The following is a 16561-nucleotide window of genomic DNA, read 5'->3' on the forward strand; positions in this document are numbered from 1 at the left end:
CGCCAGTTGCTGCTAGGAATGGTGGCATTGCCCACCACACTGAGTGCAGAGGTACTCAGAAAGACTCAGCACGCCAGTGGCTGCTAGGAATGGTGGCATTGCCCACCACACTGAGTGCAGAGGTACTCAGAAAGACTCAGCACGCCATTACTTCTATACAATGGTGAAATGAAAATAACAGATTTCCCAAAATGTTCCCAAGCCAGAGGGCATTGTTTGGCATCTAGCTGCTTAGAAACAGCCCCTGCTTTACACCTATGTGCAAAATTACTCAATCCCATTTTCAACGGGACTAGAACTCACAAAAAGCAGATGTGAATCACTTTACACAAGGAGTGTTTGTGTACTTTCTGGAGGGAAGAGGTGGCTGTTTCCAAAGATTTCCTGTGGGAACCAGCTGACTGTGCTATTCAAAGCCCTACCAGAGCTGATCATTCTCTTCTGAGTAAAATGCTATAGTCTTTCAGCTCTTCAGTGCTTTATTCATTAAATAGAAATAAAAATATTCTGCAGAGGGCTGAGAAATATGGACTTTGGAAACTGTAAGAGATTGAGCTATGGATTCCTTCTTTTACCCTGAAACACTGCCAGTACTACTAAGGCCAGAAGAACTTACTTGAAAAATTGAAATGCCTTCCACAGCACTTCCAGAAATTTCAGATAGAATTTATTTTCAAGACAGGATTGCAAGCCTGTAGGTAGCCTCAGCTTATGAGGATATGTGACATGTTTCCAATTAGTACCTTATTCTCACCTGTTACTTTTTAGATTAATTATATCATAACCTAAGCAGAGATTGAGTTAATTAATGGTTGGAAGACAAGCAGTCAATAAAATTGTAGGGTGCTATAAGAAGGTAACACTTCTGATTCATTAATAAGGTAATGAACATCTTATGAAGTAACTAATTATGTATACAGTTTCCAAAGCATGAAAGACATGAAGGTAATTGACAGTAATCTGCTTGGACTTACAAGTATAAAATCACACTTAAGCAACCTGATAGCCTATTACAATGACCACAAATAGCTTAGTGGATGAGAGGAGAGCATTGGATGTTGTTTACCTCAGACTTAGTAAAGTTTTTTGACACTGTCTCCCATAACCTCTTCACAGACTGACAAAGTAGGGATTAGCAATGTGGGCAGTAAGATAGCTTGAAAACTGACAATAACTGGGCATGGAGGGCTTGAGGTCAGCGACAGCAAGTCCAGTAGGTGGGCAAGCCACTACTGATGTACCTCAGAGGTAAATACTGGGACCAATACTGATCAGCTTCTTCATTAATGATCTGAATGATGTGGCAGAGTGTACCCTCAGCACTCTGAGGGTACGCACACAGCTGATACAAAACTGAGAGGAGTGGCTGATATTCCAGAAGACCATTGCTGCCATTGAGACAGACAGGGACAGGCTGGAGAAATGGTCTGACAGGAACCTCATAAAGTTCCACAAAGGGAAGCACAAAGTCCTGAACCTGGGGAGGAATAACCCCAGGCACCAATACATGCTGGGCACCATGCATCTGGAAAGCAAGTTGACAGGAAAGGAGCTGGAGTTTGTGATGGACGACAAGCTGATCACGAGGATGATTTTTCAAGCATCCCCGTAGCAAAGCAGATGAGCAGCCTTCTGGGCTGCATCGGTGTTGCCATCAGGTCAAGAAAGATGATCCTTCCCCTCAACACGAAGACCACACATGGAATTATATGCCCAGTTGTGGGCTTCTCCGTGCAAGAAAGCTTTGGACTTTCTGGAGTGAAGTCCATTACAGGGTCACTAAAATGATAAGGGGCTTGGAGCATCTCCTTAATCAGGTGAGGCTGAAAGAGCTGTGGCAATTCAGATTGGAGAAGCTCAGTGGATCCCATTAATGTGTGTAAATACTTGGGGGGAGGTAGTGAAGAAGAGGCAGCCAGGCTCTTCTCAATAGTGCCCACTGAGAAGGCAAGAAGTAATGCAAATTAAAACCTCTAAAATTCCATCTGAACACACAAAACCTTTTTTTTTTTCCCCTGTGTGGCAAATTAAACACTGGAGAAAGTGTTGCCCAGAAACGTTGTGAAGTCTCTGGAGATATTGAAAACCCAAATGGACACAGTCCTGAGCAGCCTGCCTTCACTGGCCACGCTTGATGGGTTGAATTAGATGATCACAAGAGATCCTTTCCAACCTAAAAGAGGTGCCAGCACAACGCCATAGGTTGCTATGAAATACTTGTATTTTGACATTAGTACTGGGGGAAAGGTTTTTATTTTACATAATTGGCAGAACTCTGTTAAACAGCATTGGCTTACCAATGCACGGGTAGGCTTTGACTCATCCTGCCTTCTGAGATCCATGATTTCTGAAATGTTGAAAGGTGGTAAATTTCCTTTGCCTTTAATGTGATCTTTTATTGCTTACTGCCACTACTTTCCCACGCTTTTATTGCCCCAGTATGGAAAAGATCGAACAGGAAAAGAAATTGAAGCTTGAAATATGTTTGTGGTAGAATTAGTGCCTTTGGTAGCATTTCATCTGTTAAGCAGGGTATAGCCTTTTGATAAATAACTGGGAGAGAATAGTTTGTGTTGGCAGGACTCTCTATTTTCTGTATACAGTGGTACTGGCAAAAACTGGGAGGTAAATTCCCACAAATCTGCTGCATTGCTACGTCTAAACCTTAACTGAAGCCTAAAAATAATTTTCCAAGAATCAACCAGGTTGGAAGAGACCTCCAAGATCATCCAGTCCAACCTATCACCCAGCCCTATCCACTCAACTAGACCATGGCACCAAGTGCCTCATCCAGGCTTTTCTTGAAGACCTCAAGGGACGGTGCCTCCACTACCTCCCTGGGCAGCCCATTCCAATGGGAAATCACTTCCTAACTTCCTCCTAACATCCAGCCTATACCTACCCCAGCACAACTTGAGACTGTGTCGCCTTGTTGTATTGCTGGCTGCCTGGGAGAAGAGGCCACCCCCCACCTGGCTACAATGTCCCTTCAGGTAGTTGTAGACAGCAATGAGGTCCTCCCTGAGCCTCCTCTTCTCCAGGCTAAGATACAGTGGCTAAAAGTGACTCATGTGCTCAGGAAATATAGAGTGGTCCTGCTCAAGGACTCAAAGCTTACCTGTAAGAGCTCTAAAGTGACTGCAAAAGTACTGGTTAATAGATTCACAGGTAGCGTTAGTGCCCATGGATAATAACTTCATTTCTGAATAAATTTTCATGATAAGCAAATTTTTCCTTCTTTTTTTTTTTTAAACAGTTTTTGTTGCAGTTATTAGAATCAAAATGTGTAAAATTTTAATCTAATGCTGAAGAAGATCTAGAAAAACCATTATGCACTGGTAAACAGAATAGATTAAAAAGCTTTATCTAGGATTCTGGTCCCAGGTATGAAATGTTAACTCTGCAATTCAGTCTAATTTCAGTCCTGGGCACATGTTTCTTCAAAGCTGAGCAAAAATTAACACTTTTAAGACCCCCCATAATTATGCCTTTAGTTAGATAATCTCAAAACAATGTAGGTTATGAACCACTTGATAGACTAGGACCTAGCACAAAAATTTGACTGATTGCTGCATAGCCTCCTAGTGAAAACAGTAAATGTTCTGTATACCCATTCCTTGCTATTGAGTCTCCATGGCTGGTGATAGTCTGACTGGACAGTAGACCTGAACAACCTGCTGTAGATGATACCTCTTTGAACAGTGGGGTTGGACTAGATGATCTCCAAAGATCAATTCTACCATAAATGATGCTCTGGTTATATTGGTTATATGTCTATGTCTATCACCCTTCAGTTCACTTTCTCACTCATATAATGACTCATTGGCCCCAGCAGAACAGAGTTTTGTCCAGTCATCATTTTCCAGTGCTTTTACTGGCTCTCAGAAAAGACCTTAATTCAGGAAATGATCATTACAAGCTTTGTATTGAGTTGAAATACAAACCAGCTAATACTTCAGAAGAGAATAATCACTTTCTGTAAAAGCATTTTATTTACTCATCTGTTTACATGCTGCTTACCTCTGAGTATCATTGTAAGATGAATCATATCAGTGTACTTTGCTTTAAGACCTTGTTTCCAAAAGAAGCAGATGGCACAGACTGACAACAGCTTCTGAAGACATTCATCTCCCTATGCAAGTACAGTGATGAGGCCTTGCAAAAGCTCAGAATGAAAAGGGTAAGACTTTTCCTCACTGAAAGGCTGTAATAGACTTTGTCATCAAGTATCATCTACTTCATTCCTTGATGAAACAGGGTAAAAAGGGAAGGGAAAAGAAGATCATAATGAAGGAACTCCAGAGAATGTAAAGCACTGGCAACTTGTCAACCCATATTAGATATTCCTATATACTATATTTACTGCAGTGTAGCAGATCCTATTTTATAGAATTTCAAGACTATTTTGGGATTCCCCTCTGTGTCTGGAAGCTGTCCTGCTAAAAGTACATGGCAGCAGTAATGGGTTTAGGTTTGGCTTCTTTCTGCAGTTCAAGTGGTTTGCATGTACATAGTTTGCATGTGTTTACTTGAGGTGGTATAGCTGTCACATGCTGTGAGTCCTTCATCTGGAGGCCTATAGAGCAGTTATGTAAATCACTGTGGAGATTGCCACTTATATGTCTTCATTTCTGTAAGAGAGCTCAAGATTTATACTAGTCAAAATGCTCTGTTCTGTTTAGATGAGCCTACAGGGCTAACCAAATCTCTTGGCTAACTGGTACTAACTATGTCCCATAGTCTGCAATTATCCCAGTTTTACTTATTTGATATCCTGCATACTTTTAATATCTTGAGCCTTATCTTTCAATATAGAATTATTATACACTCTGGGATCTGCTGTTTTGGGCTTGTTGGTTTGGCCTTTTTCATTCAACTAATCTACCAGTGAATATTAAACAAACAAACAAACAAAAACCCAATCAGTTCACCAAAAAAAAACCCACCATTTTTTGTTTGCACAAAGTTATCACCATTCTTCAATTTCCTGTCCTGCTTTCTAAAAGAAGGTGGGAGATAAGTTATTCTAAGGACTTGAACAGTTTTGCTGTTCTAAGAGACATAAGAGTCCTGGCATAATTTCCTTTGACACTTTAGGCTAAAGACAGTAGCAAAGAAGATGGTAATAGAAGGTAATAGTGAAGGCAATATGAGATGAGCTAACCTTTCACATAGTATAAATCAGTATCTGCCAGGACACAATGAAGTTTTGTCCAGGTTTTTAGAAGCAAAATATCCTTACTTTGTTTAATTCCACGTTCCAGGCTTTTATATTTGATCTGAACCAAGTTTTAGGTTGTTTTTTGATTGGTTTGGTTTTTTGATTGGCTTTGGTTTTTTGGTTAGTTGGTTTGGTTTTTTGGGGTTTTTGGTTGGTTGGTTGATTTTGCTTTTTTGTTGTTGGTGGTTTTGTTTGGCTTTTTAACAGAATAGCATCTTACAAAATGCTACATATTTCACTTTTTTTTTCTATGAAATGCAATATAGTGTTGAGAGACTGAAAAAAAACCCAGTTATTAGCAGTAATAGGTTCCTTGGCTATTTATAGGATCTGACGAGATTGCACCTGTTATGTTTTACAGCTTTTCCTATTAGTCCCTTTGTCAGCAGTAAATGAGTTTTCATACTTGCAGTTGTTCATGTAGCTTTCCTATTCTTCCTTGGTTGAAGCAATCAACAGCTGTGATTACTTCAAGTGAAGAAAATTAAGCTGATATGTATTGACAGATACAGGAAACATCTTCTTTCATGAATTAGTGAGAAAAAAAACCCAGTCTGTTTTCCTTGTTATTCAGTTATTGTGCTCAGCAACTGGAAGTTTTGAAGCTGGTCCATCACTGGTGCCCACAGTAGTAAGCACACAGGTCTTGGATTCACTCCCTGCACAAAAAGCAATAGTACCTTCGAGCAAGACACTCACAGCAACATTGTGGCCTTTTGCTGTCCTAGACCAGATCCTGAAGGCAAGATTCTGACTTTAGTGTGAGGACATTGGTATAAGGGATCTTCACTCCTGAGTCTGTTGCAAAATGCAGCTCAGTTGCAGGTGGCTAGTCATATACAAGTTTGATGCCACTTCCAACATTTTCCCAACACAACTGGGCTGGCAGGGTAGAGGAGTGGCTGACAAGAACCGGAATGGGAATGTCTCATCACATTGATCAAACCACCGCAACAGGGAAGCCCTAGAAGGAGCTGCGCATCCAAATAGTGTCACTGAACCTTACTGTCCTCATTATAACAGCAGTTATATTGGTACAGACCAAGGCCATAGCTAGCCTCATACCCTGTCCTTAGCTGTTGATGTAAGCAGTAACTCAGGAAGAAAAAGAGAACAGAGCAACCCTATACAATACTTCTTTATTCTCTCAGCTCTTCCTTCCAGCTCAGAGGATTTCCTCAATGTAGTATGTTATGCCTGTTTAGGAATCTTCAAACAATGCCTCCTTCAGGTATTTTTGCAGCTTTCCTTTAAACACAGGTAATTTTTTTGCATCTGCAGGATCTGTAAATATTCCACAGGTTTATTACCTACCTCCCACAATCACCCCCATTTGTTTGCTCCTAATTCAATTACCTTCACTCTAGCTCTTCTATCGGTTGCATCCCTCAGTAGCAGCATGTCACTGTGGTGCCATTTTTGGAGTAGTGAGCTGGACAGGTGCTGTCATTTTTTTTTTTCCAGTGTGCCTGATAGAGGTAGTAGAGTAAAGCTCATGAACCTAGGGTGTTATTCCTAATCTGTGTTTTAGGAGAGACTCTGCAGCTGCCTATCTCAGTTTTTCACCTGCGTTGTTTTTTGGTGGTGGTGGTGGTTTGGGCTTTTTCTGCTTGCTTGGTCGGTTTGGTTCGGTCTGTTTTGCTTTGAAACATACTGATGAAGAGCACTCTACAATGGAAGTGATAACCTGTGTGTTCTGATTCTAGGGTGAAATACTTGAACGTAACCTAGAAAGAGACAAGCAGGCTAACCCCAGAAGAACAGCAGGGCTGGTGAGTAGGGCACTCTCTTGGGACTATGGGAGACATAGGCTCAAGTCCTTTTTCAAAGAAAGGGTCTTCTGCCATGGAAGTGTCCTAACCACTAGGTGATAGTGAATTCTCCAGAAGAGCCTGATTTACCTCTTCTTCTTCCCCTTTTTTTTAACCTGAAACACCAACTACCGGGAAATCTCCTGCAATGTAAGAAAGTATCAGAAGCTCAGAAAAGTATTTAAGACTCCAGAAACATCCTATGTGATGAACTCTCAGGCTTTGCTCTGGAAGAGCCAACCACTTTCCTTTTGCCTTCTACCCTGCTGCGTGTGATTTGCTGTCTGTCGTGGCCGGTGCGCTAGGTGGCAATAGAGAGTCGCCACTGCCCCTGCGTGCACCAGGGGAAGCCACAGGCAAGCAAAACTACACAGCTAAGGGTTACATATCTCAAGCCTTTAATAAGCTTTTAACAGCACAGGACTAGAATTCTATATCTTTTTTACACCTGCAGTCTATTATGAGACTCATGGTGGCAAACTCACAGCAAGTACCAGTGCTCCCATGTTTAACCACAGGGAGAAGGAGCAGCCTGAGCATGCAGAAATGACAGAGGCTCTGTTCCCTAGGTAATATCCATACCTAGCTGCCAAACACGCCCATCGTGCATCACTAATCAACAGTGCAACTTAAGTGCATCACTAATCAACAGTGCAACTTAAGTGCCTCTTTGCAGCAAGACTGTGTGGACAGCTGAGCGCTGCAGCTTATAAGCCTACAATGCATCTCCTGCAAACATAGCTTCCAGCACCAACTCACAGTTGCAGACGCAGGGCCAAGAACACCTCTGTTTGCAAATCACTAAGCCACAATCACAGACTCGTTTTTTACATGCAATGCTTCTGGCCCTGTCGATCCTGCATTCTCTACATTGCAGCACAACAGAAAAAAATGAGTGTACAAAGCATTCTCCACTAAACTATCCCATACAGGGGTGTTTGTATTGTTTCCTCTTAAAGACAGAAGTTCTTTTCCCATTATATACAGCAGCACAGTATTGTCATCCAAGCAGTGGATGACTAAGATTTAAACCCTATCATTCTGTATTTCAGGCTTTTTGTTTCCTGTGAAAACACAGGCATCTGACTTTCAGGGTTTATTTTTTCTGGGTAGCTGCACGATAAAAGGTAGCTGCCATGGTAAATACTTCCCTTCTCTTCTGCATCTAATGCAGTCCTGAAGAGCAAAGGAGTACAGGAAGGCAGGACATTTTTCATTAAGAAAATCTTCATGGTGCAGGAAGAGGCTCTCTCTGTGTGCTGGAAGACAAGTCAGCAAGGAAGATCAGCTTGGCTGAACAGAGAAATTTGACTGGAACTCAGGAAGGAAAACAGAGTTTATGACCTAGGAAGACTACAGGGGTGTCATGATGTTATGCAGGAAGAAAATGACAAGGACCTAAGCCCGGCTACAAATTAATCTGCTCACTGCTGTAGAAGACAATAACAAATGCTTTTATAAACAGAAGAGCTAAGGAGAATCTTCATCCTTCACTGAATGTGGTGGAAAACATAGTGACAAGGATGAAAGGATGAGGAAAAAGCCTCTTTGCCTTGGTCTTTAGTAGTAAGACCAGTTGTTCTTTGAGTGCTCAGCCCCTTGAGCTGGATGACAGGGAGCAGAATGAAGCCCCCATGGTCCAAGGGGAAGTGGTTAGTGACTTGCTACACCACTTGAACCTGCACAGGTACATGAAGCTGAATGGGATCCATTCAAACATACTGAGGTACTGAAAGAGCTGGTGGAAGTGCTCAGCAAGCCACTTTCCATCATTCACCAGCAGCCCTGGCTAACCAGGGAGGTTCCAGTTGGCTGGAGGTCAGCAAATGTGATGTCCATCTTCAAAAAGGGCTGGAAGGAAACTACAGGAAACCACAGATGCTTGGGAAGTTTGTAAACCAGATGACACCAAGTGCCATTATGCAGCACATACAGGACAACAAGGTCATCATGGCCAGTCAGCATGGGTTTAAGAAAGGCAGGCCCTGCTTGACTAACCTGATCATCTATGACAAGGTGGTCCGCTTACTGCATGAGGGAAAGACTGCAGATGTCTACCTAGACCTTAGTAAAGCATTTGACACCATTTCCCACAGCATCCTCCTGGAAAAGCCAGCTGTTCATGTCTTGGTCAGGCACACACTTTGATGAGTTAAACATTAGCTAGGTGACTGAACCCAAAGAGTGGTGCTGGATGAATTAAATCTAGAAGGAGGTTGTAGTGAGATGGGGTTCAGTCTCTTCTCCCAAGCAACAAGTAATAAGACAAGAGGAAATGGCCTAAAATTGTACCAGGGGAGGTTTAGCAGGTACATTAGGAAAAAATTCTTCACCAAAAGGGTTGTCAAGCACTGGAAGTCAATCAAGGCTACCCAGGGAAGCAGTTGAGTTAACATCCCTAAAGGTGTTTAAAAGACACGTAGATGTGGTGCTGAGTGGCATGGTTTAATGGTAGACTTGGCAGTGCCATCTTAGTGGTTGAACTCTATGATCTTAAAGTTCTTATCCTTTTCCAACCTGAATGATTCTGTGATTCCACTCACAGTGATGGTAAAGCATTTTCTGTATGCATATAATGGGATAATTATAGTGTCATAGAACATGTTTCTTACAAAGAAATAACACAGATATTCCGCAGATCAAAGACTTGATTCATGGCTATATTATGTTTTTTTTAGTCTCCAAAATACTGCATTTCTAGTGAAAACACATTGTTTGCCCCTTTCCATTCCATCAAAGCCTGCAGTATATCCCACTGATATCTGAAACCATGAAACATGACTATAAAGGAGTGTATCACCAGTTTTAAACTGACATGTTCTAAGAAAGCAAAGGCCCATCTGGCACTTGTTTGGATCATTATGTTAAATCTTCTGTTAGTAACACATTACTGACCAACAGACTAGATTAACACGTCTTGGTAAGTCAAAGATTGCCCTAGGTCTTGACTTGTAGTGTAACAGGGAATTCCAGTGTCAATGTGTGAAACACTTAATTCTACCTACTGCAGGTGTCCACGTCTGGTGACTTTCTGCTGATGTAAATGGGTGTGATGGCTTAGGAACTTCACACACACACACACACACACACAACTGGAATTTACTAGACTAGCTCAGGTGGCTTGGAAGTAAGATGAAGCTATATTACAGCAAAGCAAAATTTACAAGCATATCACAGTATCACAGTATCATCAGGGTTGGAAGAGACCTCACAGATCATCAAGTCCAACCCTTTACCACAGAGCTCAAGGCTAGACCATGGCACCAAGTGCCACGTCCAATCCTGCCTTGAACAGCCCCAGGGACGGCGACTCCACCACCTCCCCGGGCAGCCCATTCCAGTGTCCAATGACTCTCTCAGTGAAGAACTTTCTCCTCACCTCCAGCCTAAATCTCCCCTGGCGCAGCCTTAGGCTGTGTCCTCTTGTTCTGGTGCTGCTCCCTCTGGCCACAACCACCCCTCAGGTAGTTGTAGACAGCAATAAGGTCACCCCTGAGCCTCCTCTTCTCCAGGCTAAACAATCCCAGCTCCCTCAGCCTCTCCTCGTAGGAGATATACACAATATATATACACAATACATTTACAAGTATTTACAATTATGTACAAAATAGAAATAATACAGAAATCCAAGCTCCCTTCTGGACAAATCATGCTGCCAAGAAGGGCTCAAAGCTGCCCCCTCTTTCTCTACTCTCCAAACAAAACACCCAGCTAAGTTTACATTGTTATGTGTTAACCAAATTTAGTGGAGAGATACTGCAGTGGAGTAAGGAGGAAGCAAATAGTCTCAGTGTCCCAGACAGGAATGGGACAAATTGTTGACATTTTGGCTTTTGATCCCTCTCAGCAAACCAGTGAATGATACAGATTTCATTGTTGTTTTCTTTTCACTAAAATATTCCAGTTAGCCTCCAACCAGCACAATGGGTTTCATCTGAATTAGGCAAATAGGGTTTTTTTGTTCTTTTTTATGGATCATGAGAAAAGCACAGCATTGATACAGGTGATTTTAAATAGAATTTTAAATTACCTGTTTAAACAAAACCCCTGAAGAACTATGAGAGCTTAAATACTGTTAAAAAAAAAAATCTATTGAAATGTCAAAACTGGAGATGAAAAGTAGTAGTGAGAAATTAAGCAGCATCCACATTTCTCCAGGTGCAGCTAACATCTGCTTGCAAACCACCTGAGCCATGTTTGCTGAGCTGCTCTGTAAAGAGAAACAGAAACCTACCCAAGTCCTTAGTTCTGCCTGCCTACCTGGTGCCACTTAACCAGTTCTGAGTCATGTATTTCTTTCTGCATTCAACAGCAAACCTTAAGAAGAACTCCCACAACAAAGCCTGAAACAAACTGAAAGAATGATAGGAACTGAAGAACAGAGGGAAATATGATAGGTCAGAAATGTAGGTGTTACTGGCATCAGCAAGAACCATTAATAAGGTGGTCAGGGCTTCCATTTAAAAGGCACCACCTGGAAGTTCAGAAAAAGTCCTGTGTCTGAAATGGTAATCTTTTGTTGTGTTATATGTTATTCCATGGCATATGCCAAAGCTACCAATGACTGAGAAAGATAATCACCTGTACAGGTAGCAAGTATCCTTGGGTGTATAATGAAGGAGCTCCAGAAGTAGGACCAGCTACATGGTTTCATCAAAGCATCTGTTTTGCCAAAACCTTGAACTCTGAGGTGGAAAAACACACATAACCTTGATCAGGTTCTCACTCAGGCTGGCACTTCGAATAATTTGCTGCCTAAATTGTTTTGCTGAGCAGATTGGCCCATAGTTTGAGTCTTGGATCTATTCTTGTACAAGCAGGAGTGGAGATACAGCCATGTGAAGTCAGTTCTGTACCGGCTTACTCTTAGTTGATACGAACCTGTTTTAACTGCTGTTTTAAATGTTTTAGGAACTATGGGACTTGATTTAGCACCAGTCTTGGTGGGTAGATAGTGGTTGGACTCAGTGATATTAAAGGTATTTTCCAACTGAAATGGTTCTATGTTTCTATGAAAGAGGTTTAGGCTCTGAATTTTGTTCTTTTACCTTCAAATACAGTTCAGATGAGTTGGGTTTTTTTCTCATTGTTCTTGCTCTTGTTATATGGACCAAATGCTTTGAGTATTTCCCATTCTTTTTAAGGAAAGACCTTTATTTTCTTGTATCTGATTAATGTCTCCTTTAAGTCTATGGCAATTCTCCCATTAACTTCAAGAGTCATTAAAGAGGCCTAAAAAGGCAGATAATTTACACTAATATAATGAATATAATGTTAATATTAGAACTATAACAATGACCTTTTGTTTACACAATTACTGGTAGTCAGAAACAAAAAATGCAAGCCACCAGTAACTTCCACATGCAAGCCAGTATCAGGATCAAGGCTACTTTCATTAGAGACAGGTGGTGTTGCAGCTGAGGATTTTCCATGCAAGCTGCATCACCTGTAAGAATTTGGAGTTATTATTGAGACTGTAATACTGCCTTTTTTTGTTTGTTTCTTTTATGGCTAATTAAAATACTAACTTACCTTGTGTATTTTGTGGATACTTGAAAAGCTGGAGCAACAAAGCCTTCTGCATGCTTAGTGCTTATATAAAAGTAACTTAGATATGACACCATGCATACCTGAAATAATATGTTGTGTCTTTGACTGTAAGACTATCTAGAAACTGAGCCCAGATCCCATCTTTCCACATCAACCACAACTAAGAAAGCTCTTGGAAGCCTCCCTTGAGTACAGGGACTGCAGGTGTCTGAAAGGGGCATGAAAATGGGAGTCAAAGAGTCAGCTAGCAATAGAAGAATACCCAGTATGTATAGACAGACAATGTGTCAGGCCAACTTCTTCTTGAGCATGTCTTTGACTGTGAATGCTCCAGAAAAATATTTACTTAATTTTATAGAATGATATGACTGTTATTTACTTCATTAAAGTCTAGATCTTGCTCCCCTTCCCTTAGTACAGATGAGTATCTACAGGTAGTTGTCAGAGTGGTATCATAGAAAACCTCTAGTTATTACCATTCTCAGACACTGTAAGAGAGTATCTAATTATAAATAGTACTGCTAGTTAAAAGAGTTTTTAAGCCATAAGCCTAAACATCCCCATTTTATCCTGACTGAAGATACAAAGAAGTAATAAATCTGCAAGAATAACACTGAATTTTCCTTAGGGTTAGAATCATAGAATAAACCAGGTTGGAAGAGACCTCCAAGGTCATCCAGGCCAACCTAGCACCCAGCCCTAGCCAGTCAACTAGACCATGGCACTAAGTGCCTCAGCCAGTCTCTTCTTGAAGACCTCCAGGGATGGTGACTCCACCACCTCCCTGGGCAGCCCATTCCAATGCCAATCACTCTCTCTGCCAACAACTTCCTCCTAACATCCAGCCTAGACCTACCCCAGCACAACTTGAGACTGTGTCCCCTTGTTCTATTGCTGGTTGCCTTGGAGAAGAGACCAACCCCACCTGGCTACAATCTCCCTTCAGGTAGTTGTAGACAGCAATGAGGTCACCCCTGAGCCTCCTCTTCTCCAGGCTAAACAACCCCAGCTCCCTCAGCCTCTCCTCATAGGGTTTGTGTTCCAGGCCCCTCACCAGCTTTGTTGCCCTTCTCTGGACATGTTCCAGCACCTCAACATCTCTCTTGAATTGAGGGGCCCAGAACTGGACACAGGACTCAAGGTGTGGCCTGACCAGTGCTGAGTACAGGGGAAGAATAACCTCCCTTGTCCTGCTGGCCACACTGTTCCTGATCCAGACCAGGATGCCATTGGCTCTCTTGGCTGCCTGTGCACACTGCTGGCTCATCTTCAGCCTCTTATCTACCAGTACCCCCAGCTCCCTTTCTTCCTGGCTGCTCTGCAGCCACTCTGTCCCCAGCCTGTAGCACTGCTTGGGGTTGTTATAACTGTCCTGAGTCAGTCCTTGGTATTAAAAAAAAGAAAAGAAAAAAAGCCAATACATGATATTTGTTCACCCAATACAGTGATATTCATTACTCCTTAAATCTCTTGTTACTCAGCAACCCAAATTCACAGTAGGAGAGGAGAAGACAGAGAAAAATGCAACAGTCTGCACAATAGGCTTTGTGGAAACAATTTTCCTGTCTTGAAGCTAGGTATTTTTGTGGTAAATAAGGCAAGTAATGGATGCAGAAGAAGACAAACATGACTGTAGTCAGGGGCAAACCGAGCTGTCTGTATGCAGTGTGTAACCACTTGTAAAACAGATGTGTAGCAAACAAAATATCACCCAATAAAAATAGTAACCACCAGGATATATAATTAATAATTTTAGTGAGTTTGAGACCAAAGAAAGAAGAAAAAAACCTTGTTTTAAAAGCACTTGATGATTGTACTTCTCTTTTTTTTTGAAAAGACATTAGAAGTCAATTGTCTTTTCAGAAGGCAGATGCTTAGCCCTTTTGACCTCATCAAAAAGTTGGTTCTGTGGTTAAATTGCTCCAGTATCAAGTCATACCAGCATTACAAAAGGCCACGAAACTTCCCTTTTTCTTGTTAATTAGGGAAACAAAATCAATATGCAATAAAGCCCCGTGAAATATCAATCTGCTTCTCTTATACCCAAAGTCAATACGAGAACTTACTTACTTTTTTCCTGCATTCGACTGTCAGTGTTGGAAACAACACAGATGTGTGTTTTTCTGAGGCTCTGGTTAGACATTTGACTTCTTAAGTGTTGCTCCTTGTAATTAAGGGATCTTTTCACACCAGATGTGCTTGATATAAACGAACAGAATCTTCTGTTTGGTGAAACTGAAATCTAGAAACAAAGTACATGAGGAAAATTATGAAAGTAATGATAATGAAATTACCATTTTGTTGTTTCTATTTTGGTACAGAGAGCAAAAATTTACCCTTTTTGGTTATCTTATGAATGTAATTGTAGCCACTCCAAATGCTGTCTTAGGTATATCAAGGAACATTTACTTTCTCCAAGCACTTAGAAGATCTCCAGGACCTTAGTTATATTCTATGATATCAGAAAGTTTCTCTCTGCTATTGCAGATTATTCATTGTAGTAATATAATACTAATACTTCACTCCACAGTCAGCCACATAGAAATAAAAAACTTTGCAGTGCACAGTGTGAATACCTGACCCTGTAAACAGCCATAAAAGTGATACATTATTTGAAGCCCTTATAGATACACACCCTGTGTTGTAAATTGGTGTATTATGGTTTTGACAAGTTCATCGCTAACTGTCCTTATCCATTGCAGATGGACATACTCAAGAAGTCCTAAATTACACACAAAGTATTTACATTCTCTTGCCAAATGTAATTTACAGTAAAGTTCCACATATGATCCAAATAGCTGAATTCTCACTGGACTTTGACAGACCATTACATTTTAGATACGAGTTGAAACTGGCAGACCCTAGAGCTCATATTAATCTTAGCATACATCCTCAACTAAACTCTTATCTTTCCTCAAGAGGCATTCTACACTAGAAAAAGGTATTTTTTACCTTTCTTTCTCCTGACTTTTCTACCTTCTAATGCCAGACTGAGTCATAAAAAAATGTAAGAGAAATTCTTGTTGCCATGATGCAAATACATCCTTATAAAGACACTCCTATTCTTTTTTTAGTCCTGCCTTTTATCATGGTTATCTTATAGCTAGAAGAAGCATTCAAAGTCGTATCATCCTTTGTGCACTCAAAACAGGGATCAGCTGTATGTATGCCAGTACTGACAAGTGTTTATTCAACTTTTTATTAAACCTCCAATGGCAGACTCAAAGCAAGATGTTTCAGTGTGTCTTGCCTTTAAAATGTTATTCTCAGTGTCTCATTTGAAGCTTTCTTGTGATCGAAGCTTGTTTGTGTTCACCACAGTTACTGGAATGGATTAAATCCTTTCTGCTTCACTTATCCTGCCCCCCCCCCCCCCCCCCCCCCCGTTGTGAATTATGCAAAATCAACAATTGATACTAATTTTTATATCCAGGCAAATATGGTTAATAACTGTGAAAACTGTTTATTAACATTCAATCTCACCAGAAAACTTATTTACAGTGTTTGAAATGCACGGTTTGGATACTTGCACACACAGGGAACAAGCAAACTAGAACACGTAAAGGAAACTAGCAAATACAAACATTAAAACTGGAAAGAGTTTCTTAGTTTTAATTATACCTCTTGCCCATCAGGAGACTTGAGAGGCTCCTTTCTGCTGATAAGATAAAAGGTATTCAGATTCACTTAAGAACGTGAAGAATTTTGATAAAGATTTGCTAAGAGGCTTTGGAGATTTCCCAGGCTATTTTCTCAGGAAGCTGGGGGGGGTCTAGCATAGTCTCTGACCTGGTTCCTCTTGAGTCCAGATTCAGCAGAAGACTTGCAGAGGAGCAGGCAGGATGCAATGAGGCAGTAGCACAAAGAGCATGTTGAGGCAGAAGTAGCAATGGCAGCAGTAGTCTGTTGTGTTAGCTGCTCATCCTTTTTATCCATGCAGCCCAAGACTAATGGGCCTTTGGACATAGCCAACCAGAAT

General features: G+C 41.2%; 1 protein-coding gene and 1 long non-coding RNA gene across 2 annotated transcripts in view; one reads left to right on the plus strand and one right to left on the minus strand.

The window, feature by feature from the left end:
• MTNR1B (melatonin receptor 1B) overlaps positions 1–16561 on the plus strand; it is a 40606-nt gene that overhangs the window by 19083 nt on the left and 4962 nt on the right. The gene's annotated exons all lie outside the window — the stretch shown is intronic.
• Positions 14665–16561, minus strand: part of LOC135189496 (uncharacterized) — a 39905-nt gene continuing 38008 nt past the window's right edge. The window contains exon 3 of the long non-coding RNA XR_010308107.1: positions 14665–14824. This is a non-coding gene — a long non-coding RNA (uncharacterized LOC135189496). The remainder of the gene's footprint in view (positions 14825–16561) is intronic.

This window comes from Pogoniulus pusillus, chromosome 3, assembly GCF_015220805.1.
Source record: "Pogoniulus pusillus isolate bPogPus1 chromosome 3, bPogPus1.pri, whole genome shotgun sequence".
Classification (NCBI taxonomy): domain Eukaryota; kingdom Metazoa; phylum Chordata; class Aves; order Piciformes; family Lybiidae; genus Pogoniulus; species Pogoniulus pusillus.